This window comes from Thamnophis sirtalis, unplaced genomic scaffold, assembly GCF_051295495.1.
Source record: "Thamnophis sirtalis isolate CommonGarterSnake01/CBP01778 unplaced genomic scaffold, rThaSir2_p1.2 scaffold_12, whole genome shotgun sequence".
In the NCBI taxonomy this organism is placed as follows: Eukaryota; Metazoa; Chordata; class Lepidosauria; order Squamata; family Natricidae; genus Thamnophis; species Thamnophis sirtalis.
The window spans coordinates 39,690,426-39,716,390 of record NW_028261392.1 but is presented as its reverse complement, the minus strand read 5'-3'; the positions used below and the strand labels follow the sequence as shown (position 1 = coordinate 39,716,390).

The window sequence follows — 25,965 nt, the reverse complement described above, 5'->3', positions numbered from 1 at the left end:
AGCCGGCTTCCTCCTCTGCAGAAAACGCGCCACAGACTTTGAGAAGCTCCCGCTGCACGCCGCCTCTCAACTGAGGGGGAAGCACCTCAGGGCGAGCAGAAGGAACTTCGAGGCGCGCGTCTCCTCCGTTTTTCCCGCCCGGCTGCCGCGCTCCTGCCCTTTCATGGCTTTCTGTAGGCAGCTTTCGGGGCGCCTTGTTTTTCCCAGCGGCTGCCGCTCTTTCCAAGCGGCTTCGGCGTCGCCGTCCAAGTTTCAAGGTAAGCGCCGAGCCGTCGAATCCTGGCGCGTCTCTCCAACGCGTCCCTGAACTAAAGCCGAGCGCAGCGGCGAGGGAAAGAGAGTGGATCCTCTTTGTGCCCCCCCCTCCTCCGACACCCGCGGGACCACAGCGGCGAGCGCGTGGCGCCCATGGCAGCGCCTTCTGGAGTGCTAACTTCTCTCCGCCTGCCCCCTCTGCTCCCCGAAGAAGTGCTTCCCGGCTTCTTCGCAGCCGACGGATCTAAACAGCAGCAGCAGCAGCAGCAGCAAGACCCGGGGAGCGGAGGCTTGTGAACGAGCGCCCGCGGGGTCCATCTCTTCTCCGGCGCCCTGACAGGGAGGTTGGTGTGCAGCCCGCCCGCCCGTCGGCTCTGCTTCGCACCCTTCTGGTTGGCAGCTTGGCACGAACCAATGCAGATGCAGCCCGGGTTTTAACTGGGCTATTTCAGACAGCCGGGGAAGCTCCGTTTGATTTGGCTGCTGCTGTAACAGCAGCAGCTGTTGCCACCTGCGCCTCCTTGGTTATTCCATCAGCGGGCTTTCCATTCCTGGCATTTCTTGGTCTTGATTGCCAACTGATCGCCTTCGGCTGCTGCTCTCCCCGGGTGTCATGCAGTCCCTCATTTCCCCTGTGACCAAGGCGATTCTAGTGGCTTTGTTCATCTTCGCCATCCTCCTCATCCTATATGTGATTCTCTGGTACATCTGCCGAGATGTGGATTGCGATCATGGGATCTGATTGCGGATGCTGAGCAAAGGCTTAACAGGCGACTTCTCACTGCCTTCTGGAACTGAGAAGAAGCAGCGACTGACTGGGGGAAAACCAGAGGAAGGTGGAGGACGAAGGGGGTGGTGGCAATAAAGGCGAGAAAGACGACCAAGTATTTCTGGGGGTCCTAGAGAACTACAGTCGAAGTGAGCGAGATTGACCTTCAGGGATCAGGATGACCTGGTGAGTCTATCCTTTTCAAATGGAAAGAAAAGAAACAAAACTTCTTATATGTGATTAAGTACAGAAAAATAAAATACAAATATTAGTTTATTTGGTCTGTTAGAAAGTACTGCAGTATAGGGCACTTTTGAGTATGGTGTTTCCTATGTATCCACAATCTTTTACAACCTCCCCCCCTCCCCATCTGTTTGCTTAAGAATATGGCAAGGTTTTGTCTTTTCCCTTATTTGTGTTTTCCATACGGTTTTTAAACTTAAAGAAAATGCAAAATGCAAAATAGCTCCTGCTGCCACTTGCAACTCTGGATCTCAACCCGAATATGATGATATTAAATAAGAAATGGGAATCTAACAAGAAAGGTATCTTAACAAAACAAAAAGCTTCCCATTGTGGTCATGTTGTTTTTTATTTAAAGTCTCCTTTTAAAATATCCAGAATCAATGTATGTGTGACTGAAAAGGTGCAAGGCTGTTATCAAGGACTGTTAGAGTGTCTTCACAGCCCCTAAATTGGTATGCAGAAGGTAACTGCACTGCTAAACAGACCATAAAGCTAAGTCCATTTGGCAGAAAGAACAAAACACTTTGTGAATTCAAAAGGTAGAAGGTCAGTTGAAAATTATATCTTCTGCACTCAGGATTCCAGTGTAACAGGAACTCCCCCCCCCCCATGTTTTATGGTATAAGTATTATGGAATAATTCTCCTACTCTTGTTTTGCATATGTACTTTTAAAAGCCTGTTGAAGGGTCTTGGGATGGAGGAGGGGGCATAAGAGTTTTCTGTTTGTTTCTTTTCCTTTTAATAGTCCAACCAGTTGAAACTATCAGTATTTTAAAAATCTATACTTTCTCATACTATTGTAGTAGATGAAAATCATTTCATTAAAATACATTTGGAGTTTTGCTATCAAATTCAACGGGAGGTGGATAAAACAGGGTTTTCAAACTGCAAAGTCAATGAATATATATCCTTCAATAGCAAATATATTGGAAACACATTGAAAATGCATTTTTCCATAAGCATGAAAGAAAGATCATGAGCATTAATATAAGGGGAAGTAATTGTGATAGCAGCAGATTGTCATGACCCAGTCTCCCATATAAGAGGTGTGAGGTGAAAATATAAGATACAGGAAATAATCAAGGCAGGTATGAAATGAAATGGTGTGTGCTTGGGGGATGGGAAAAAGCAATAAAATATCATGCTGAATTAACAGAACAGAGTTTAAGAACGAGAGCATATATTCTAGGAATATACCTAATTTATGTATGTACTGCGTGAAACAGAGATACTGTTTCTTGCACAGCATATCTGTTAATTAAGAGAAACATTTTGGGGGTCAAAAGGAGAAATTGGTTGTTTTTCAAATTGCCAAAGGTCAAAGTGTAACTATTGTGATCTGATGTTGTTGGACGGGATTATCTAAAAGTGATTTACCTCTAGAATCCCTGTTTATATAGCCTTGAGAAATGGAAGAATCAGGAAATATGCTTTTATGAAATAAGTCATTAAGAGAAACATTTTTGGGGTCAAAAGGAGAAATTGGTTGTTTTTCAAATTGCCAAAGGTCAAAGTGTAACTATTGTGATCTGATGATGTTGGACGGGATTATCTAAAAGTGATTTACCTCTAGAATCCCTGTTTATATAGCCTTGAGAAATGGAAGAATCAGGAAATATGCTTTTATGAAATAAGTCATTAAATATTGCTCCATATTATGTCATAGGTTTTTTTAGTTGGATGGTTGGATCAGTTCTGACATTATTGGTAATATATTGTGCCAAATAATATGGTTGCAGCAGCAATGTCATCAGTGTTTACATGCCTGGCAACTTCACTGCTGAATCTGTTTGTTTATCCTTTCCCTCTTTCCACTGAAATGCCTGGTGCTCAAGACTATGAGCATGTGGAAGGTCACAAGCAGATGTTTAACACAACTACAGCATCTTTTGTGAAAACCAGTTTTTCCCAATGACACAAATCCTTCTGCCTGAATGTTATCAAGAATAATACATAGTTATAATGACAACAGAAACATCATCCAATGTCTTTATAAGACCTTTCAAGTGTTAGGCATGCAATTCCCAGAAGTGTTCTGCATATATCCACCTGGAAATGTACAGACATTATTCAATACAAGAGCATTTTATATTGTACAGTTCTTGTTCCTGCTAAGTGAGGATTCCAAAGACAATTTTCTAATGGATTTTGCCACTGGCACTGTAAGATAAGAGAAATGGAAAAGCTAACATCTGCCATCACTCAGTTTAACTATTCATAGATTACCTCCATTTTTCCCAGGCATTATTATCATTAACAAACTAATACTTGGATATTTTTGTGTTTTTTTAATAAACTCATAGACATGACACATGATCAAGCAGTCTCAAATTTGCACAGGCTGTGAAATTCTGTTTTCATGCATATATCTTATTACTTCAGTACTAGGTAAGCTGTTCTTAAATTTCTTCTACAACATAATATATTAAGGATTAAAACAATAATTCACACATCAAGCTATTTTTCAATTTTGGACTTCACCAATGAAATTGTTTTTTAAGATAAAAATACATAATTCTAAAAGATTTACCTTGATATAATCCTAGGATAAAGCAGTGCGACATATTAAAGGAAAATGTATTTTTATAGTGCAATCTTATATATATCTATATTTTTGGAAAAAAAGCATTTGACATTAATTGGGGCTTATACCCAGATAAGGTTGCATCCTAAGAATCCTATTTTGTGCATGTTTGCATAAAAATAAAGCCACTAGACTTCATGGAACTTAATTCTGAGTAAACATGCGTAAGAGCTTACTACTATTGTTATTATAAACCATTCTGCCAATTGTTTCAGTATTAGAGAATTTTTAAAGAAATAAGTAAACCAGGTTTTATAAACATATCCTAATTCAGAACTGTATAAAGATTTTTGCTCTTAAGGATCCATCTTGAATGTGCATATATATCAGATTAAGTTTTCTGCTTTTATTATGTATCTTTTAAAAACATAAAAAGAATCGATGTGAATTTGTATTTAAGCAAAATGTAAGCAGGATTGCAGCTGCTGTTATTTGAGAAATACTTTGGAACTTTTAATGTATCCAAAGATAACTTTCTTGTATATTCTTGAAGTTATGAATTGAAGTTGTAAATCCAATTTTTATCTTTAATACAGAAAAGTACCAGTGTGAGAGAAAAGCATGTTGTTTAGAATATTCTCTTTTGCACTTCAACTGATCTTTGTACAAAGCAGAGTTAATAAGAGTATATATCTATCAAGTAGTTACATAACTTTTGTAACAGTAAAGTATCTTGTACCAGAAACAACCTAAGATGATACCTGAATCTTTCTAGTTCCTGATTTTTCCCAGGAATGTCATAAATATAGGAATATCGCATAGGAAATTGAAAAATGAAGCAATAAAGTAATTTGTGTAATTAAATAATATTGCTAGACATTTATCAATCTAATCAAATTTCTACATCCTGATGTCTTCCTAATGCATTTGACAAGGAGTTAAAGTTCAACACATATGTTGTTCAGATATTGTTGTAGACAGCTGGTTTAATCTTATTTTCAGAGCTGTACTGAAAAAAGAAATAAAATCATTTTATTTATGATCCTTTGAGTTTTGAGGAAAAGTGACATATAAAAGATATTAGTGATGTTCTTTTCTAGTCCTACACTATCAGCCATTACCTATAATTATGATTTTCTTAGAGACATTGTAATTTATCTCTTGACAGGCTCTATTATGACTTTAAGAGCTGCATACTTCTTGGGTCTTCCTTTTTTTCCAACATGCCAAGGGACAGGAAAAATCAAGTTGAATTCCATCTCGCTATAAAGCTATTAAATATGCAGAACTAGAAATTTATTTTCCTAGAGTCAACTTTATTAACATACTTTCTTACTTACCTACTTATCTAAGTAGCTTATTGCTACTTCAGTCAAAACCAACATCAGGCCTGGTTAAACATCCAGGTCTTAATAGACTTTCTAATCCCAAAAGGGAATGGCTATTTAATGTTGAGGGAGCAACTATAGAGAGTGCACTCACTGAGGAAAAATATACAGACAGCTGCCATACTTGATCTTACTGGATGAGTAGGTGCTGTTGGAAGGTATATTTTGCAGTATATATTGGAATTACTGGTACATATAAAATACTTAGAAAACTTTAAACAATGTAAAATGTAAAGGAAACCATCAAATAACCTTTTTATTTTATAATATGCAATTGTATGATCAGAACTTAAATATCTTCTCTGAAACACACCTGCAGGAATGATTAAAATGCTTAAATAAAAACAAAGTAAATTATTCAAGTTGGTAGCATTTGAAACCAATGAAATCACCCATTTTGGATTAGTAAGCAAACTGATGGGTATGTGATGATTCAGGAGTGGAAATGGGTGAGGAACATTTAGTGTTAGTGTAGAATAGCATTGATGGGATATTGATAATTTATAAAAGTGACTATTTCGTATCCCTCACTTCCAATTCTAGTTACTAGCTGCATACTTTGACAGATTTTACTTTATAAAAAGAATACTTATAAGTTGTTATCTTGTCCTTCCACTGAGCTATTCTTCCTGCTGACTAACCTTTAGTGTAATATTCAAATTATAGCTCTGTCATGAAACATCCTTGTTGTGATGATCTTTTCCTTTAGTATACTTTTGTTCTGCCACAACTGAGGGATCTGAAATTATATAAACCTAAAGTGTAACCTAATTGAGGAGAATTTGGGTAAGATACAGAATAGTAGAGACTACAAAGTCAGTTTTTAATACATTCCTTAAGGTCCATAGGTTATCGCTATCCTGTCACTATTTCCCTACTGCAGCACTAAAACCAATTCTAGTCTGGCTCCCTGAAAGGGTAGTTATTCTCAGATTCCAGTTCAGAGGGTTCTTGATGCTCTCCCTTCTACTGACACTTCCAAAACTCCCAGAACTTCTAGTTCCTTTCTCATCCTTGAATATAATTTGGAAAACGGTTCCTAAAGTTGTCATCTTCTGATTTGCAACTCCATCACCCACTTATCTCTGCAAATTGCAAAGGAATTTGTTGCGAAGCTAGATATTCAAAAACAGAATTGCTATGAGTACATTATCAGTTACCAAACATGCAATGATTTATGAATGTGTTACCTACTTTTTAATGCTAAATTGATTGGAATTGGGAATCTGATAACATAGCAAGTGACATACTTTTGGGCACCTCAGAATGTCATATTGGGTACCACAAAGCTAAGAGTTTTAGTGGTCTTTTCCTATGACTAAAGCATTACCAGTTGGACTAGTAGCAATCTTTACCAATTATAACATATCAGTAATAAAAGTTCTCAAATCATCACGGTGCTTGTACTAGTTCGTTCTAAAATATTTGCATAGTTAGTACTAGAATATTTTTTAAGCACAGCTTTGGAGAGTGAGTTCCATTTAGTTCAATAGAACTTATTTCTGACATTTTTTTAATTTTTTACTAAGGTGAGTAACACCTGGTTTTAAATAATAAAAAATAATTGAATAGGTGGTTTTAGCTTCTAAAGCTCATGTGAAATTAATTCTTGGATTGTTTCCTGTCATACTCTTTTTTGTATTTATTATATAGAATATAGAAACAAAGTTAGCAATTGCCTATATTTTCTTCAAATAGATTGGCAGGAATTTTTAAAGCATTCTGGTGAGCTTTTAACAAACATTTGTACTGAAAACTGAACATTATTAAATTTTACTTTAATACATGTAACTTTTTTCAGTATCTGTGCATGGAGTATTTTATAAGATAAACTACATTATATAGTTATTCATGCCTCAGTGCATAAAACAGAGCTTGATTTGTCAGGATCTGACCTTTTGTAGCTCAGTTTGTAGTACTGTACTCCTATGAATGAGTCTTTGAAATAAGACTTTGAATTTATCATTATACTAGCGGCATTTTGAAAACTTTCAGAAATATCATCTCGTGTTATATATTAAGTTGCAACTTACATAGAAGACAGATTTTGCAAAGTATGCAAATGAGTTGTTACAGTTCAGTAAATAAGTTGTCAGATTTATTAAAGTAGATAAATGTTATTACTTAGTTTGATTTAAGCCTTAAGCATTTCTGGTATTCACAGAAATGATGTTACTATTTGTGCAAGGAAGATTATACTGATCTTCAGGGAACTGAACTCTTGATTTGCCACCTTGCCTTAGCGGACTTTGCATGTAATGGACAAAATTTAATAGATTTGTAAAATACAATTTCTCATTTGATTGACATCAGGCACTTCTTCCACTAGGTTTACTGAACTGTGGATGCATAAAAGCCATGGGAGTGCAAAAAACCAAAACCACACAGATATTTTTTACTTGAAGAAAAATAGGATAAGATTACCCAAAATGTTTCCCCCTTAGAATTATTTTTTTCTACAGGATTCCTAATATGGAGACTTCATAATCTTTTACTCATGATTCGTATTTTATTATTATTTATTGGCATACAATGAGAATATGACAGAAGTAAACATATGTTTACTATAGTTTCTATGTGAATTGATGATGAGATTATTTTCTTAAATGATAATGGAGGAATGTCCAAAATTTGTTAGAATTTAAATCTGTCCCTGGTTTTTAACATGCAGGTACGGTTGTCCTCAGATATGTGATGCAATTTTAGTTCAATAAACCATTATGTTCATGATGACATTAATGTTTTAAACCACAATTTGTTGATTAAGTCACAACTTGAAAGATATACATATATTAAGCTATGATCCATAATTTACAAACCACAGAGCAGTGGTGGGTTCCTACCAATTTGGACTGGTTTGGCTGAAATGGTAGTGGTTTGGCAACCTGGATCACAGGAACTGTCAGAAACCCAGGCCTGCCAAGCTCCTGAACCAGTTCTCTGGACAGTGCCATAGGCACCGCCATCTTGTTTTTCAGTTCTGTGCATGTGCAGACCAATTTTAATTGCACTAGGCATGCATACACAGCATGCACACAAGTGAACCAACAGTAGTGCCTGCCAGAACCCACCCCTGCCACAGAGGATAGATTCACACATGCTAAGTCAAAATCAAATAAAAAGCATTGTAATTTAACATGTGTGAATGTAGTTAATACTGTTTTGAGGCTCCTGACATAGCAAGTTTCCTCATTGGAAAGTATTGAAGTCTGATTTGTTAACATTTGAGTATAACATATTACACATTACAGTGCTTTGATCATGAAAATTGGTTGTGGATTGTGGGTCTTAGAAGTACAGCTTTACATACAGAATATGAAAGGAGCAATGCAATAATCAGTTAAATAAATAGCAAAATTAATCTAAGAGATGCATAAGGAAGTAATTCTGTGCAATTTTTTAATACATTATTTCTAGGAACTGTATAGAAAAAGATTTGAGGTATTTCCAGTAATGCGTAATGTTTCATGAGTATGAAATTCATATATATAAAACATTTATGTAATATGCCATTTATTATTATATAGATTGTACTCTTAATAAGTCCCTATTAATAACCACTTGACAAATGTATCTGACAAATTTTTTGATTGAAAGTACAATAATAAAAGTTTCATTATAATAGTCTTTAGGGGAAATAAATTGACACAATTCAACATGTAGAATAGTTTTATTTGAAAGCCCTTTTTAATTTAATGCATTTAGAAAGATAACAAGTTATCACTGCCACTCTTATGAGATATGTATATTGAACAAGGATTAAAGCGCTGTTGATAATCAGACTCTTTTTTAATGACTTGTTTTTATTTCATACAGCAATACCATTCTGTTGAGCCCAATGGGGATTTTGGGCTAAGTGGGAGGTTAATGGAAACATGGTATCAGTAAAGATAAAATATGGGCACAAAAAGGCTCTCACTGGCTTAACATTACAGCTACTGAAGTGTTAAGGAATGTGCACTTAGTCACTTATTGCTGAAGTAAATTAGATCATATACCATCAGCCACCTTCCTGAAAAGAAAAGAATTATTTGCTTATTGATTGAGTAATTGATCAGACTTTATATTCATAATCCTGAAAGACACAAGATAAAATAAACTTGTTTCTACTTTTTTAAAAATACAGTTGTTCTTGATGACAAGGTCTGTTCTGTATTTGTGACAGAATAACCTACAAAGCTAACCAAAGAGTGCTTTGGATTGAAAGGATTTGCTGGTGACAACACCGTTGCCCAGGGGCTACCCAATTAATGCAAGCTTCAGAAAGGCTTTTTAAATGTCCCCCAATGTCTAGAGATAAATGTGCACTAAATGATGTCTTAGTACTACTGAGATATTCCAAAGTAGGAAACATTGTGATAAGAAGCCAAAGAAGTACTAACTTGCATTCTGTACAAGATATTTAAAGTTGAGGCAGGGAGCTAAACCTAATCCCACTATTATTAACATAAAACATTGGCTAAGTAAAACATCCAGGAACTGACAGATTGGATTTTAATGTAGATTGGATTTATCTGTTATTTATTATTTTATTCTAGAATTTTTAATTGGATATTCACTGAGTGTTTTTATTTCTTCTGGTCTCTGGTCTATGACTGTAATTAACTGAACTGGATTGAACTGGCTAAGTATAAGTATTTATGTTAGCTAGTTGTTTAGGTATCATATGTCAAGCTTCAAAATAATTCCAACAGTTTCAGAAAGAAAGTGGCCATTTCTGAAAACAGCATATAAATATTAAAATAAATTTGAAAATATTTTGGTAAGCAGCTTGACATGTATTTGTGCTGGCTTGAGCTCATTCTTGTCTGATGTGATCAAGATATACTTCAGTAGCACTGTCAATAGCTTAACTTATAAAAGATAATGTCAGTCCCAGATAATGTAAAGTTTAAGTTTTCCTCTCGTTCAAGATTTAGTTTTCCTCTCTTTGAAATGGGAAACAGAACTCATGTCTCATGGAAGGAAAATTTATATAATGCTAACATTGATTATGTTTTTTGAGATTTTCATGGTATCTTTGAAGTCCTATTTAGTTTTATTTGGTGAAGGAAAGCCACATTAGCATTGACAGTGCTAATTACCAATCAAGGTCATCAAATGAACTCTAGACATCAGGTTGCCATTACTCTACTTCTGAGATAATTTCTAAACTAGTCACACTAGTTACCATTGTCCTGTGGATGTGCTGAATTATGATGGTTGGCATGATGGAAATTGTTTCACATATTTAGAAGATGTTGCATTGATTAATTGTTTAACAAGAGCAGTGATTCACTTAACAGTGGCAAGATTGATCATAAAATGGGGCACAACTCAACAAATGTCTCACTTAGCAACAGAAATTCTGGGCTCAATTGTGGTTGTAAATTGAGGACTATCTGTAAAAAAGCAAGAAAAAAAAGTAGAGAAAAATTATAACAAACTAGACTCAATCAAGCAGAACAATAAAATAATAAAAAGTACAGTATTTCATTTCAAGACAGTTTAAAAAGCAGTATGACCTTAGTTGCTATCATATAGCGAATAAGTAATATAGCTCTCCATGACAATTTCCTAATCAAAGTACTACTGGAAACTTATCAAAGAGAGATGTTGGAAAAGACTTCTAGTCCAATCCCCTATACAAATGTCTGTCCAATCTCTTCTTAAAAACTTCCAGTGATAGAGCACCTTATGTTGTATAAGCAGTGAGATCCACAGATGAAACCTAAACAGTGCTTTCTTAGTTAATTTTCAGAAGAGGACTTTAAAGGGGGAGGAGCTAAACAGACAGCTGTAATAAGCATAAATTATATCCAAATAATGACAGGTATATATTACTTGCATCGCAATAGCAATTAGACACTGCTTCACAATGCTTTGTGAAGTGGTTTAAAGAGTCAGCATATTGCCCCTCAAAATCTGGGTCCTAATTTTACCGACCTTGGAGGGGTTGAGGCTGAGTCAACCTTCAGCTGATCAGAATTGGTCTGCAATATTGCATTCTAACCATTGCATCACCCCAGCATTGAACACGACAATGTTTAACACAAGTATATAATTATTTGCATCATCACTCTAAACAAATTGCATTTCTGTAGTTTAAATGAGTCATAATAAGGAAATGAATTAGTGAAGTAAGATCACCCCATTTAATTACACTTATCAAATTTGGAAAAAGGAATGAAGAGCAGAATGCAATTTTAAATGCTTACATTGAAATTATTGAATGCAATACTGTAAAAATTGACTAGCAAGTTTGTATTATAAGATTATAAACATGTATGGATGAAACCACTGATTCTTGTTGGTAGGGCACTGGGCGACAAACTAGGAGACTGTGAGTTCTTATCCTAATGTAGAAATGAGGCCAGTTGTGTGAATTTGGACCAGTCATTCTCTCTCAGCTCTCTCTCAGCTCTAGGAAGAAGGCAATGACTCTTGAATAATACAGACAGCAGCTGCCAGGAATAAAAAATTACTTGAGAGAACAACTTTAGGTGTGAATGTGACATATTACTGTATTTTCTAATTACTATAAGCATTGATGAGAATAAACTTAATATCAAGTTGAATTCAGTAGTAAATGTTGATAAGAACAGGATGATAAATGAATGTGGATCAAAAATAGGACTACTATAAACAAAAAAGTACACTGAGGTACTTTGGCCATATTGAGAGAGTGAATAAACTTCAAATAGCAAAAGGAACTGGATATGAGCTAAGAAGAAGGAAAGATAGAAGATATTTGGATGCACTTGGTGAGTTCTTAAAGAAAGAGTTTTGAAGGTATCAAGGTGGTAAAGCAAGAATGATTTGAAACTTGCAATGGCATGGAAAAATGCATCTAACTGTATTTTTAAAAATTTTTTTAAATAATGTCTTTAATGTCTTCTGCCTTTTCTTTCTCACTTCTTTTCTGTGCTGTACATTATGTTACTTAACTGAAATAGGAAAAGGTTGATGCTTTTCTACTGGATAATGTATGTGAATCCAGATTTGTTTACAGGAGGATTTTAAAATCACATGCTTCGAAAACTTGTGTTGCACTGATAAATTGAATTGTAACTGGATCACATTGAATTCAATGTAAATTGAGTTACATTAATGAAATTAATTGAAAATATAATGTAGTGGAATCTGCAGTTGATGTGAAAGGGTGGAGTTAAGGGACTGGCTTGCATAGAATCCCTCAGGGGATTGTTCTCTAGAGAGAGTACAGTTAGTGTGGTGATATTCCTGTATATAGGCATAGAGCAATAAAGAAACTTCTCTGAACAGTTCAGAGTGTGGTTCTGGTTCCTTGCACCTGACACTCAATTAGGCAATACTCACAAGAGCAAAAATTAACCCTTTCATTGCTATTTTATATATGTATGATTACAGGTGGTCTTTACTTTGCGACCATTCAGTTATCATTTAAAGTTACAGCAGTGCTGAAAAAAGTGACTTATGACTGATCTTTGCACTTGCAACCATTGCAGCATCCTTGCAGTGTCACAATCACAATTTGGACACTTGACAACCAGCATGTATTTATGATGGTTGCAACACTCCAGGGTTCTTACGATGGCCATCTACAATCTTCCCAGCTGGCTTCCAAGGAGCAAAGTAAATGAGGAACAGCATGATTTGCTTAATGACTTCAGCAAAAAAGGTGATAAAATTGGTTGCAACCATATGCTTAATAATTGCACTGCTTAACAGCAAGATGTCTGGTCCCTACTCTGGTCATACGTTGAAGACTGTATATAATTATTGCTATGACAGATTTTTCTAAGTGTGGGGGCTATGTTTGATTAGGAGTAAGCTTGCTTTAAGCTAATTGTTTGCAGTTGGAAACCAATTGTATATGGATTTAGTGTCATTAATAAACTTCTAGAAAACTAAATATAGTATTTTAAAATGTAGCGCTGGCCTCAGTTCAAAGGATATAATATGTAGTGAAGATATTTCAAAATGATTTATGTAATGAGCACAATGGTGTCATTATCAAACAGTATTAATGCTATATTTTCCATATTGGTTTGTTCTCATGCAAATTGTGTTTTTGTATTTATTTGTTTTTCATAATAGCATCATTTTGCCTAATTTGTGTAATAATGTAAAATGATGCAAACTAATGATGTATCATTATGCAATGATGTTATGATGGGATTGATATAAATAGTTTCAATGACATACAGCAGGGATGTCAAACACATGTCATCACAGTGTCACATGACATATCAGGACATTTTTCCCTTTGCTAAACTGGGCGTGGCCCAGTGGTGGGTTTCAAAAAATTTTGGAATCTACTCTGTGGGTGTGGGAGTGGCTTGCCGGCCATGTGACCTGGTGGGAGTGGCTTGCCGGCCATGTGTTTTCTTTCTTTCTCTCTCTCCTTCCTTTTGTCTCCCTGTCCCTTTTTTTCTTTCATCTCTCTCTCTCTCTCTCTCTCTTTCTTTCTTTGTCTGTGTGAGTCTGTGTGTGTGTGTGTGTGTGTGTGTGTGTGGCTCTTTGCCTCTCCCTCTCTCCCTCCGTGTCTCTCTATGTGATTCTCTCTCTGTGTCTGTCTGTCTATCTGTCTGTCTCTGTGTGTATCTCTCTCCTCCCTCCCTCTGTGTCTGTGTCTGTCTCTCATTCCCTCTATCTCTCTGTTCCTCTGTCTGTCTGTCTGTCTCTATCACACACACACACATAGACACAGAAACAGACACACACACACATACTGTGGTCACTTTGTTGAGTGTTCTAATCACATTTGAAACACTCAACAACTGGCCTGTATTCATGGTTTTTTGCAGCATTCTGCAGACATGGGAGCAAAATATATGGTTAAAAGTACCTGGCAGCGGCGTTCTTCCCTGGGGGCTCCGCAGAACATCCCAAGATCAATGCCACCACATCTACCCTCTTTGGGTATCCTCTTCAGAAGGATGAGGCCCCGCTGGTCCCCCTCACGTTCCTCATGTTCCAGCCACGGCCCCAGAGCCCATCCGTGACCCCCGTGGAAAACATATGTGTGCACACACAGCCTGCACAATTACAGGCCTGGAGAGTGAAGCCTCTACACAAGCCCGGGCAAATGAGAACAAGTTCTGAAGGCTCCGGGAGTGTAACCCGCGTGGCTTGTTCAAACAGCAAAAGAAGGGACAGGAGAGGAATTCGGCTGTTTGAAAGCCCCGCGTGGAACTCCTCTCCTGTTCCTTCTTTTGCTGTTTTTACATGCCGAGCGGGTCGCGCTGCCTTGTCTTTCATAGCCAGCTCATTTCCAATTGGGGTGGGGATCCATGGAGAGGGATGAAAAAATTGATTTCTTCCCCCCTCCCCCAATTGGAAACGAGGTGGCTGTGAAAGAAAAGGGAGTGCAACCCGCACGGCTTGTTCAAACAGCAAAAGAATGGGACAGGAGAGGAGTTCGGCTGCTTGAAAAGCCCCACTTAGAACTCCTCTCCTGTTCCTTCTTTTGCTGTTTCTATATGCCGTGGGTCGCGCTGCCTTGTCGGCAAGGATGCTTTGCAACGACAGGGGCCAGGACCGGTACTGCTTCCGGGTTCACTGACCAACCGGTCCGCAAGGACCGGCAAGGACCGGTAGGAACCCACCCCTGGCGTGGCCAGTGCATTATGCATTCGACCTGCAGGCCTGGTGTTTGACAGCTCTGACATACAGGTAGTCCTCGATTTACAACAGTTCATTTAGCGATTGTTCAAAATTAAAATGGCACTGAAAAATGTGACTTATGATTGTTTTTCACATTTTACGACCCTTGCAGCAGCCTCATGGTCCTGTGATCAAAATTTGGATGCTTTGCAACTGACTCATAATTATTATAGTTGCAACATCCCGGGATCATGCAATCATCTTTTGTGATTCTGACAAGCAAAGTCAATGGGGAAGCCAGATTCACTTAACAATCATGTTACTAACTTAACAACTGCTGTGATTCACTTAACTGTGGCAAGAAAGGTCATAAATTGAGGGCAAGACTGATTTAACAAATGTCTTACTTAGTAACAGAAATGTTGGGTTCAATTGTGCTTATACGTCGAGGACTATCTGATACTTTCCTAGTTAACAAATTGTCCTAAGTATAGTTTTATGTTTCACTTTTTAAATTGGGCAAACTATTTGGATTTCTAAAAATCCAGATAATTATTAGAATTCTGGCGATTACTACCTAAGCTAGAAGCGCAAGAGAAATGCTCAGTTCTGCAACACTATTTTCTAGGTCATATTGTTAAAAACACTTAAATGAAAGAAATACAAAATAAATACAAAATATCTAGTCCTTGACTAGTGCTATTTTTGCATTATCCCCCCCCCCCCCTTGTGGGGAAAATAATTACATAGGTCATTTCTATTTTTTTAGAATGACAGGTTAATGTCACCAGGGAAGTGAGTGAATGCTTTATTTAATATCACAATTGTTTGGAAATGATGCACTGGAAATGAGATCTTAGAAATTTCCTGAATACTTTGGGACCACATGTATGTAACTTTAACCCACTGAATCCATCATCATATTTTCTATGTATTCTTTCACTCCCTATTTTAATTAATTTATTTTTGACACTTGAAGAAAGAGGCCTCGTAATTAATTTCTGATACCTTTACCCGTTAATTATGTTCTGCTGCTATCCAGGATTTTCAGAGCCTTTGAGGGCTTCATAATAACTTGTTTTGATTTATAAGCATGGATTTGCTTCTGATGGGAAGGAACATCTTAATACATATTATCAGTGCTATTTTCTTTCAAGATCAGATTCATTTATTGAATGAATATTAGATGGATGTCTTAATTATTATTTTTAATCAGAATATTAGTCTGAATTTCAGGAAGCTATTGAATGTTTACAATAAGCATTACTTATGCCATAGTTGTTGTATAGAATGTCCTACCACTAGATTCCAGAAAATATGACACAGTTTTCTTACATTGCACTAAACTGCAAATTGGTTTAGATTTAATACAAATGTGAACTCCGCTTATATACTTCATTTAACAAGCAATCATTAAATCAAAATATAGTTGTTGTGTATTAAGCCAGTCAGCATCTGGAATTTGCTTGTGAGAATCTGCTTCAGGTTGATTCTCACAAGCAAAGCCCACAGGAGCTGTGGGCTTGCTGTCCATTACTTGATAAGGAGAAGGGCCTTGCCTAGTAGATTGCTTGACCGATTTGAATTGGAGGTAATGCCTTATGGTGTTGTTGTTCTGCCTTTGGAATTTGTTTTTTAATAGGTGCTGGTGGAAACTGATCTGCTGCATTGAATTCTCTGTTGATTTCATTGGTTTCCTATTGCCTGGCTTAATTCCAATTAAAGACAAGACACACAAAAAATTAAACAATAGAACGGGCCTATAGTACACTCAGCAACTGAAGTCACAAGTAACAAAAAACAGTACTCAGCAACAAGTAACAAAAGACAACAGGATAGTAATGCTGACATGAGAGGTATACATGTTATCTTCTTTGTGTCCATATTTACATCAACAGTACAATCACAGGCTCCACAATTTCAACCACATTAGAGATACTTTCGTTTGCTGGTCCTCTAATTTAATATTTGCCATCATCTGCCAGTGATTTCTTTATGGATTTATCTAAAGATAAAAAGGTAAAAGTTTGCTTCCCAAAATTAGTGGACACATATTTTTACACAATGATCTAAAACAAGCACAAAGTAATATTAGAGCATTCCAATCTTCCAACCAACTGTATAGCTCAAAGTAGCGATTTTGGAAAAAACCCAAATTTTAACAGCACAATCCAGCAAGGCATTGCCAATTCTCAAAAGGTATTAGGCTAGCTCAAAAGCTCTCAATAACCATGCTTTAATAAACAAGGTACTTATAATCTGTCACACTTGTAACCTACATCTGCATAATCAAATTGCCTTTTCCCACATTATCTCAATTTAGATCCTACATTAAGGTGACCAGATTTTCAGATTGGTAAAGAGGGACACCATTGACGCGGGGGGGGGAGGGGGGGCGGCGTCTTGATTAAAAAATTAATTTTGTCAAAAGGTCACACAAGGCGATTATATGACCCCAGGACACTGAAAGCATCATAAATATGAATCTGTTGCCAAACATCAAAATTTGGATCACGTGACCATGAGGATGCTTCAATGGTCGCTAAGTATGAAAAATGGTCGCTAAGTGTGAAAAATGGTCATCGGCAGTTGTAACTTTGGTCACTAAATGAACTGTTTGAAAGCTAAAGCTAGCTTGCATTATGCTAGCTTACATTTTCAAGAGAGAGAAGCTAAACTCCTTATTAGAATTGAAATAGAAATGAGTAGAGTAGAGTAGAGTACAATAGTTTATTACCCAAGTGTGATTGGAACCCCCAAGGAATTTGTCTTAGGTGTACATAAATAAAATAAAATACAATACATTCATCAAGAATCATAAGCTACAACACAGTGATAGTCTCTCTCTCTCTCTCTCTCTCTCTCTCTCTCTCTCTCTCTCTCTCTCACACACACACACACACACACACACACAGACACACACATACACACACACACAAATACACAAACACTCCTCCTCTGGATTCAATGGGGTTTAGGAAATCTCCCACCCTCATACACTCCTTCTTTCTTTCTCTCTTCCCTCCTCTGGATTCAATGGGATTTTTAGAAAATCCCCACTCCTGTGCACACACTTCCTCTTTCTTTCTTTCTTCCCTCCTCTGGATTCAATGGGGTTTAGAAAATCTCCCACCCTCATACACTCCTTCTTTCTTTCTCTCTCCCCTCCTCTGGATTCAATGGGATTTTTAGAAAATCCCCACTCCTGTGCACACACTTCCTTTTTCTTTCTTTCTTCCCTCCTCTGGATTCAATGGGGTTTAGGAAATCTCCCACCCTCATACACTCCTTCTTTCTTTCTCGCTTCCCTCCTCTGGATTCAATGGGATTTTTAGAAAATCCCCACTCCTGTGCACACACTTCTTCTTTCTTTCTTCCCTCCTCTGGATTCAATGGGGTTTAGGAAATCTCCCACCCTCATACACTCCTTCTTTCTTTCTCTCTTCCCTCCTCTGGATTCAATGGGGTTTAGGAAATCTCCCACCCTCATACACTCCTTCTTTCTTTCTCTCTTCCCTCCTCTGGATTCAATGGGATTTTTAGAAAATCCCCACTCCTGTGCACACACTTCTTCTTTCTTTCTTTCTTCCCTCCTCTGGATTCAATGGGGTTTAGGAAATCTCCCACCCTCATACACTCCTTCTTTCTTTCTCTCTTCCCTCCTCTGGATTCAATGGGGTTTAGGAAATCTCCCACCCTCATACACTCCTTCTTTCTTTCTCTCTTCCCTCCTCTGGATTCAATGGGATTTTTAGAAAATCCCCACTCCTGTGCACACACTTCTTCTTTCTTTCTTTCTTTCTTCCCTCCTCTGGATTCAATGGGGTTTAGGAAATCTCCCACCCTCATACACTCCTTCTTTCTTTCTCACTTCCCTCCTCTGGATTCAATGGGATTTTTAGAAAATCCCCACTCCTGTGCACACACTTCCTCTTTCTTTCTTCCCTCCTCTGGATTCAATGGGGTTTAGGAAATCTCCCGCCCTCATACACTCCTTCTTTCTTTCTCTCTTCCCTCCTCTGGATTCAATGGGATTTTTAGAAAATCCCCACTCCTGTGCACACACTTCTTCTTTCTTTCTTTCTTCCCTCCTCTGGATTCAATGGGGTTTAGGAAATCTCCCACCCTCATACACTCCTTCTTTCTTTCTCTCTTCCCTCCTCTGGATTCAATGGGATTTTTAGAAAATCCCCACTCCTGTGCACACACTTCTTCTTTCTTTCTTTCTTTCTTCCCTCCTCTGGATTCAATGGGGTTTAGGAAATCTCCCACCCTCATACACTCCTTCTTTCTTTCTCACTTCCCTCCTCTGGATTCAATGGGATTTTTAGAAAATCCCCACTCCTGTGCACACACTTCTTCTTTCTTTCTTTCTTTCTTCCCTCCTCTGGATTCAATGGGGTTTAGGAAATCTCCCACCCTCATACACTCCTTCTTTCTTTCTCTCTTCCCTCCTCTGGATTCAAGCCCTGCGAAAGTGCCCCTTCCCCAGCCCGGCTGCCGTTTCTGCTACTGAGGGCGGAAGGGGAGGAGGAGAAAGATAAGGTGGCGGCACGATCCCTGCTGCAGCCGAGGCGGGAAAGTTGCGTTTTGACATGGCTTCCACAGCGCTGTGGAAGCCCTGCGAAAGTGCCCCTTCCCCAGCCCGGCTGCCGTTTCTGCTACTGAGGGCGGAACGGGAGGAGGAGGAGGAGGAGAAAGATAAAGTGAAGGCACGATCCCTGCTGCAGCCGAGGCGGGAAAGGTGCATTTTGACAGGGCTTCCACAGCGCTGTGGAAGCCCTGCCAAAGTGCCCCTTCCCCAGCCCGGCTGCCATTTCTGCTACTGAGGGCGGAAGGGGAGGAGGAGGAGGAGAAAGATAAAGTGAAGGCACGATCCCTGCTGCAGCCGAGGCGGGAAAGGTGCGTTTTGACAGGGCTTCCACAGTGCTGTGGAAGCCCTGCAAAAGTGCCCCTTCCCCAGCCCGGCTGCCGTTTCTGCTACTGAGGGCGGAACGGGAGGAGGAGGAGGAGAAAGATAAAGTGAAGGCATGATCCCTGCTGCAGCCGAGGCGGGAAAGGTGCGTTTTGACCGGGCTTCCACAGCGCTGTGGAAGCCCTGCCAAAGTGCCCCTTCCACAGCCCGGCTGCTGTTTCTGCTACTGAGGGCGGAACGGGAGGAGGAGGAGGAGAAAGATAAAGTGAAGGCACGATCCCTGCTGCAGCCGAGGCGGGAAAGGTGCGTTTTGACAGGGCTTCCACAGCGCTGTGGAAGCCCTGCCAAAGTGCACCTTTCCCTCCTCGGCTGCCGTTAACACTGGAGTCCGTTTCAGTCTTCAAAATAACTTCCACTTGCTTCCGGGGCTCCCGCCGCCCGGCCGAAGCCCCTGAACCATGTGGAAGTTCTCGGGTGGCTGCTCCCTCGCTCTCCTGCCCCGGCGATCCCAAATTCATTCACTCAGCCGGGGCGGGAGGAAAATCCTTTTAACACTGTTCTCAGGCGGTTAAAAGGATTGTTAAAAGGATTTTCCTCCCGCCCCGGCTGAGTGAATGAATTTGGGATTGCCGGGGCAGGAGAGCGAGGGAGCAGCCGCCCGAGAACTTCCACGTGGTTCCAGAGCTTTTGCCGCCCGTGCCAGCGCAACACAGGGGCTGGCTGTGAACTCCGCAAAGGGGGAGAAGGGGGCTGTCTCCTCCCCCCAGCGCCTCCCGATTCCCACGGTACCAAATCATAACATTACATGAACATGATTTACTCACCACCAGTGAGTAAGCACAGCTGCAACCCCAAAACAAAGACGAAATAAAATGGAGACTCGCGCAGGCATCCTCAGCTAAGGAGTCCAGCCAATCAGTGAGCTGGTTGGGATGGAAAATTTTCCATCCCATCCAGCTCACTGATTGGCTGGAGTCCAGGCCAATTAAATCAGTGAGCGGCAGGCTGGGCTGGCTTAAATTTGTAGGTAGGATAGAACAGAACGATGAGCCAGCCCAGTGAGCTAGCAGCTGATGGGCAGGAGCTGCGAGTGCCAAAAAAAGCGTGCTTTTTAAAAAAGCGTGCGGGACGCGGGAAAATGTATGAAAAAGCGGGGCTGTCCCGCCAAATGCGGGACGTCTGGTCACCTTATCCTACATAGTTTAGTCACTCTATGCCTCTGATGAAGTGAGCTGTAGCACAAGAAAGTTTACTTCTTTTAAACTTTTAATATTCCTTTGAATAAAATATGTTAAAGTCTAAAAAGGTACTTTCTAAGATGGCCAGGATCCTTTTGGCCAACTTAGAAAACTGAGAACAGGCTATTTGGCAGAAGATGATATCCCAGATGCAGAAGTATCAAAGGAGGGAGTTATATCTGCAAGATACTCTGTGGACATAAGAACTGCTATTCATTTATTTGTGTTATTGGAAGTGGAAGCATGGCTATATACACCATGTTGCAGGGATGAGTCACACTGAAGAAAACTATTAACACATTAAGCCATTTCTCATTTACTTAAACAAATAGAATAAAAATAGAATGGTCTTATTGTGGCCTAATTAGTGTTCAAACATCTGTAGCTCTATCTGCTATGATCAAGAACCCAGCAACCTAATTCCTTTGCGGTCCCTCTTTATGCATGTTAATAATAGAATCTCTCTCAGAAATATTGTATATTTGTATAACATGATGAGGGATTTCACAATTCTCAAAATATCAGTCAGGCACAATGTAACAAGGAAAGAGAAGTTGAGTTCAAAGCACCAAGAGCTTATTCTTTCCACATACAGAAGAATCTGAGCAACAAATAGTCCAAGTTAAATTGGTGCTACATAAGGGTGAACAGAATTTATGGGCAGCTGGACTTGGTCTCTTGTAGCTGTGCAATGATTCCAAACTGATGATGCATTTAACCCTGCTCTCCAGCTCAGCCTCCTGATAGTACAGACACTGTGGCTTGACATCCACAAAAGCTCTGCTATTGCTGATTGGCCTTTCCAATACTAGTAAATTTGTATGAAATATTTGAAAAAGAGAAAAATATGTCTTTTTCTGATACTGCCAGTGCTTTCTTTTGATTATTCTCTATTAACTAATACTGTATTTATCTCTTTTTATTGCCACTATGGAATGGGCTAATAGTTTAAATAACTTCTTTTAGTAAATACCAGTATATCTACTTGCTTCCCTATTAGCAATTTAATGATTCAGTAACCTGATATATCAATTGATAAATAATCTGTTTTGAGTTTTGTTAGCTGGATTAACACATTGCATTAAGCCAAAATGTGGCTTTTAATTTTGGATTAGCACAGCACAATAAGGAAATCAATCAATCAATCAATCAATCCATTCATGGGGAACTACCCAAGCCATGGATATGAAATTTATATTGATAAGAGACAAGTTATGGGAAAAATACAGATTGTAAAATTGGCTCTTTAGGCATCACAATAAAAAGGAAGAAAAGTAGCTTTGCCTCAAGATTCCAGTGAATGAATGAATGAATGAAATTCATTTGACTTTTACCTGGTGTTTTTCCTCTGGTAAGTCAATTTTCAAGACTGTTATAAAAATCCTTCTTCCTAGTCCTACAAATAAAAAGTCACACTGATACCTGAATTTTGTGACAACTGTATATCAATTAGATGAGGTATAATTGTATGTTAATTAGATGAGGCTCCAATAAAGCATTGGAGAAAGAGTTTGTTACATATGTACCTCAAGAAGGTGAGAATTATTGCCTTAGACAATTTATTCTTGTCTTAGTCTGTACTATAGTGATATAATCCTAAAATACAATTTAAAAAAAAATCTTGTTTGACAAGGTTTGGGGAGAGATTAATAGAAACAAAATAAATTCATTTACCTAAGTTTACCAATCCCTATTCTTATTATTAGTGAGTCTTGAATAAGTGGTTTACAAACAGCAATGGTATGCAGGAAGAGTTTTATACAGCAATTAGGCTGAAATTTTAATTGTTTGTTTAGATGTTTGTTTAGATGTTTATTAACATTTATAGGCCGCCCTTTTCCCTGAGGGGACTCAGGGCGGCTCACATAAAAATCAGGAAGGGGAATACAAACAATGACATAGACACATATAGTAAAAAAATAATAAGCAACATTCATTCATCATTCGGGAGGGGCGGCTATCTTTGTCCCCAGGCCTGACGGGCTAGCCAGTTCTTAAGGGCTGTGCGGAAGGCCTGGACGGTGGTGAGGGTACGAATCTCCACGGGGAGCTCGTTCCAAAGGGTCGGGGCTACTACTGAGAAGGCCCTCCTCCTTGTAGTTGCCAGCCGGCACTGGCTGGCCGATGGAATTCGGAGGAGGCCCAATCTATGAGATCTAATTGGTCGCAGGGAGGTAATTGGCAGAAGGCGGTCTCTCAAGTAATTCCACTCACTTAGAAGATATACTGAAATCAGGGGTGTATCGCTCAGTGTTAAAAACACTGCTCATCACCTGGAAAGCTGACAGCCCAAGTTCAAGACCTGAGTGCTACACGACGGGGTGAGTTCCTGTTACTTGCCCCAGCTCCTTCCCACCTAGCAGTTTGAAAGCATGCAAATGTAAATAGAAAAATAACCACTTTGGTAGGAAAGTAACAATGTTTCATGTGCTCGTGTGCTTAAGTGTAGAGTCATGCTGGCCATATGACTAAAGACATGCTGGCTCCTTCGGGTAAGAAATGAAGATGAGCACCATCTCTTAGAGTTGGCCACCTTTATCTTTATATTGCTATCAGTCAGTAAGAATGTTTTAGATATTGGCTGTGAAAAGATGCAATTGCCATTATTAGGAAATATTATTAATATACAGTATAATATATTAATGATTAATGCTTATGCAATACATTATAGAACATTACTTAATTTTAAAGTATTTTAGAATTAGAAATGCAAAGAGGCAGAATAAGACATTGTAGAAGTCATATACAGTATTTCCATAGTTAGTTATGTTATGAAACAGATTTCTATGGTATTATTTGATATTTCTGAATTATACTTTAAAAGACAAATCCCTGTAACAAAAAAACTGTATTTGAAAGAAATTTGTTCCTTTCCTTTCTTCAGTTCCTCCTCTGATCTTACTGCATGGAAAATGTCCCTTCTATTTCCTGTCACAATTTTCCCTAATAAGCCATATTGCTTATTCTTCCAGGTTTTTTTTTAGTATGTCAATCTAGATACAGTATGTCAATCTAGCCAAATAAAAATATAATTAATTATAATCAAATACATAAAATTGTACTTAAAAAAAAGAAATAAAGTTCAGGCTAGAGTAGTCCACATAATGAGTAAAACATATATGCTACTAACGTAATTTGTCTGTACAACTTCTCCAATCAATTTTTAGTATTTGACACAATTAATGATACAGTCTTTAAGAATTCCAAGGAATTATAGTGAAGAAATAGCATGTTCTGATTAATCATTTTGACCTGCATTTCTTCAGTGCAATAAACATATTGAAAGGCTCAGAGGACAACCAAATACTGAGTACTGCAAAAGGAAGAACTAATAGAAATTCTGATGGGGAATAAATTAATGTATTTCATTCTTGGTTCATGGCTATTTAACTGGATGTAACTATAATCAATATACTTTGCCTACAACATAATACTGTGTTTCATATCTCATTTATTTCTGTGTAATTAAAAATATATGTTCCTATCATTTTTCTTAGTGACCAAGTTCCAGTGACGTGTGGTGAGGTTTATGGCTAGTGAGGCACTGACACAGAATTTCAAATTTTTTTAGACTTGTGGACTTCAGCTCACAGAATTCCACAGCCAGGCATGCTCAGTTCCGATTTAAAGCGATAGCATTTGTTTTTCTCCTTTGCGAAATAAGTTTTCCTTCATTCTTTTTCTTCTCCCTCCCCCTCCTTCCTCCCTCTCTCCCTCCCTCCCCCCTCTCAAACAGACATACGCACACAGAGAAGTTGGATCCCTCTCTCACTCACTCACTCTCAAACACAAACACAGAAGTTGGATTGGATATATTTTCCAATGGCTTGAAAGCAGCTCCTCTGCCATAGCCCCCCTCCATTCCCCTGCTGCCTTCCTATCCGAGCCTTTGATTGCAGGTGGAGCCACGTTGCCTTTTCAAACTTGTAATCAGTGAAGATGGACTTCACTGGATACTTTTATCCAGCTGTGTGTGTGTGTGTGTGTGTGTGTGTGTTTGAAAAGGCAACATGGGTCTGCATGCAATCAAACTTTTTGAATTCCTCCCCCCTCCCCACACACGTACCTTTTCCAGGTGTTTCAGAGAGGATTTCAACTCCGCTCTTGCCTGCCATCATGAAAAGAAAAAAAAATGTAAAAGGAAAAAGGCATGAGCTCTGAAGTCAGATGAGCTAGTTGCTCCCAGAGCCTCTAAAAAGCCTCTAAAAAACGCCCTCTACAGGAGGCAGGAGGATGATGTGCCTCATCTACATAAGGAATTTTTCTTCTTTTAACCCTTGCTTAGCTCTGCTCGAGTGATCATAAAGTCAGACTAAATGAGGCTCCTCGATCTCCTGCCGCCTCCTGTAGAGGGCACTTTTTTAGAGGCTTTTTTACACAGTTAAGCACTAAGCAGAGTCATCCACTGTGATGCTGGCAGCAACTACCTCAGCCTTTTTCCTTTTACATTTTTTTTTCTTTTCATGATGACAGTGGTGAGGCTCTGCCTCCCCTGCCTGCACGTCCCTGCCAAGTTCACATATCACGCTAAACCATACATAATGTACTGATTAAGCTGCTACCATGTTTTTCCTAAAACACAATCCACTCCAAAAAAAGGCCCAGCACTGTTTTGTGCGCATGCATTGAAATTAAGCCCTACCACCAAGATTTGGCCCTATTTAAGCACATGCATGGCCAGTTCACGAAAGAAGCGGCCGGCAGACAAGGCGCATCGCTTGGTCTTTTCAGCCACAAAAGAAGCAGCCCGGTGCCCAGGCGAGGCATGTGGGGGGAAAATTAGGACATCCCTTGAAAAGATGGCCTAGCCATTTTTTTGGGAGGGGTCAAAAGAAAATAAGCCCCCGTTATATTTTTGAAGAAACACAGTAAATGTATAACCAGGATAAGCAATCCACTGACACAAGGGATTCAGTTACACTCTTTACCAAATCTATCCTACAGGATTTTTGTGGCTCTAGCCATCAGAAAGCTTCTTTTCTTGCCCAATGCCAGTTTTTCCTATTCACCATATAAAACAATTTTGGGAACTATGCAGGATTGCTTTAACATATAACAAAAA

The 25,965-nt window shown here is 38.8% G+C and overlaps 1 protein-coding gene across 1 annotated transcript in view; it reads left to right on the top strand.

Moving 5' to 3' along the window:
* Positions 1 to 651: 651 nt before the first annotated feature.
* Positions 652 to 25,965, top strand: part of DHRSX (dehydrogenase/reductase X-linked) — a 154,411-nt gene continuing 129,097 nt past the window's right edge. Inside the window, exon 1 of the mRNA XM_087726653.1 lies at positions 652 to 1,210. The gene's annotated coding sequence lies outside the window, so the exon portion shown is untranslated. The remainder of the gene's footprint in view (positions 1,211 to 25,965) is intronic.